The sequence below is a fragment of the Apium graveolens genome, chromosome 4 (genome assembly GCF_009905375.1).
Source record: "Apium graveolens cultivar Ventura chromosome 4, ASM990537v1, whole genome shotgun sequence".
NCBI lineage: Eukaryota > Viridiplantae > Streptophyta > Magnoliopsida > Apiales > Apiaceae > Apium > Apium graveolens.
Window position 1 is genome coordinate 312,941,831 of NC_133650.1, and position 2,788 is coordinate 312,944,618.

The following is a 2,788-nucleotide window of genomic DNA, read 5'->3' on the forward strand; positions in this document are numbered from 1 at the left end:
AAATACGTTTTCATTCATTTTTAATTAATATTTTATATTTTCACATCTTTTTATTGGGTTTCAAAATATTAAACTTTTAAATTAATTTTTTAAAATCCAAAGTGTGGGCCTTAATTAAACAATCGTTAAATTTTAGGGTTCAATAATCCCCTTTTGAGTTTTACAAATATTAAAATATTAAATGAAAACATGTCTTATATAATAATTTTAAATATTTTAGGGTTTACTGTATTTTAGAAATATTAAAAAATTAATTAAGAATAGGTACATCGATTTAGGGTTTAGGGTTTAGGATTTAGGATTTAGGGCCCTAATTTAATCTAGGATTTACTAGGAACCAAACTCTAATATTTAAGATTTTTAAATATTTTAAGGTTTACGAATTCCTAATTTAGGTTTTAAAACTATTAAAATATTTACGGATAAGAATAAAATTCGAACAAAACACATCTTAATATAACACTTTTACCTTGAAAACACAATATTATCTAGCATTTTCGGTATAGAAAAATAAAAAAACATTCAAAACAAGACACAATATTATGGATGTATGTACCTATATATATATGAAAGTAAGTATGTATGTATACATGTATAGATATATGTATATATATATGTATGTATTTATATATGTATGTATATATGTACGTATGTATGTACGTAAGTACGTACGTATGTATGTATTTATCTATGTATGTATGGGTGTGTGTATATGTATGTATCTATGTGTGTATGTATGTTTTTTGTATGTATGTATGTATATATGTATGTATGTATGGTTGTATGAATGTATGTTTGTATGTATGTATGTACATACATACATACATACATACATACAAACAGAATGCAATTCGGTTAGGTTTTTGGTAGGATTTTTTCAACTATTTCAGTTTCGGTTAACTGAATTTTATCGGTTTCGATTTCGGTTAACTGAATGCACACCCCTATGTATGTATGTATGTATGTATGTATGTATGTATGTATGTCTGCATGTATGTATATATGTATTTATGTTTGTATGTACGTATGTATGTATGTATATATACGTATATATGTATGTATATATATATGTATGTAGGTATGTACATATATATATATATATGTGTACGTATGTATGTACGTATATATGTATGTACGTATGTATGTATCTATGTATGAATTCATGTACGCATGTATTAATTTTAATATATGTATATATTTATTGTATGTATGTATGCATGTATATATTAATATATGAATACACATATTAATTATACAACAATTAACAATTTTTAATAAATGAATAATGAGGTAAAATACATATTATATTGAAATTAATATAGGGATATAATCGTCGTATTAATTAAATTGCTAATCAAATCCTGTTTTTGTCGTATTATAGATATAATAATAGATATGAATGTATGAGTGTTCGGGTAGGCTATTCGAATCGAGATTTATATGACCCTATGTTAATAATACATATTTCATATTAAAACAATATTTCAGAATTTGGTCAAAATTATATGACAACATTGCCGAAAAATCACCGATAAATTATTCAATTTTTTAAAAAATCAGGCAATACATTATAAATTGATATATCAATCAGATAGCTTTGATTTATAAAAATATCAATAGTGATATGTTGAAAGAGAAAATGAAACATAATATTTTTCATAATTTGGCATTATTGGCGGATGTCAACATTGAAATTACCCCGAGTTTGACGATCATCATGAGGTCGAATCAGTCTAATCGGCTTTTGTTAAACCATGGGGATCCAACCCAGCATCCACAATCAAGTTTTGTCCAGTGACAAGCTGAGAATCCTGACAAGCAAAAAATAAAACAGCACTTGCTATATTCTCTACTTTCAGCGCTCCACAACCCTTTAAACGATTAATTTCCGTGAAAAAAGTTTCACATTCTTCAATGCTACCAAATTGTGATGCTCTGCAGCACAGGGGTGTTGGCACACCCCAGGGGATACACAATTTACGCGTATCCCATACTTTCCGAGGCCTTTACTGGCGCACTCAACTAATCCCGACACCGCCCTTTTGGACATCACATAGTCAATAGACTGTGGCGGAGCAAAGGAAGCTAGCACACTTCCTGTGCATATTATGCTCCCTCCCTTGACACCTCCTCCTACCATAGAACGGGCTGCGTGCTTCACGCACGCCACCACACCACGCACGTTAATCGCAAAAATACGATCGCTGGCATTTAAATCAAAATCAAGAATGGCTTGATTGGTTGTCACGTTTGTTGTCCCTGCGTTACTAAACATGATATCGAGCTGACGGAAATTTTTAACTGTGGACTCTACTAGTGCCTTCACTTGGTCCTCATCGGTTACATCACAATGCATGTAGGTGCACTGTCCACTGCCAATTGATTTCGCAACATTCTGGCCAAATACATCTTGTATGTCGGCTATCACGATTGCGCGTGCACCATGTTCAGCAAAGAGATCACGAGCAGTGGCTTCTCCGATTCCGCTTGCACCTCCTGTAATTATGGCTACTTTGCCCTCGAGCTTTTTGTGATTCATAGAATTAGTTACTTTTTCTGCCATAATGTTGGTTTGTGTTCATTTATCTGCTCGAGCATGGTTGTGTATAAGTACTGATAGTGCTTACTCCTAATTAGCTGCCGTATCAAGAAAAAACAATGGCTGCTGTGATTTGAACTTATGGTTATTGTTTATTTTTTTAAATGTGCCAAACATGCTCCAAATGCTTCACTTGGGTTGGTTAGGTTTGGTTTGATTTTCCTAGGTTGAATGTTTGATTTTGAAAGA

General features: G+C 31.5%; 1 pseudogene; it reads right to left on the reverse strand.

Moving 5' to 3' along the window:
- Positions 1-1,514: 1,514 nt before the first annotated feature.
- Positions 1,515-2,564, reverse strand: LOC141717344 ((-)-isopiperitenol/(-)-carveol dehydrogenase, mitochondrial-like; annotated as a pseudogene).
- Positions 2,565-2,788: the final 224 nt, after the last annotated feature.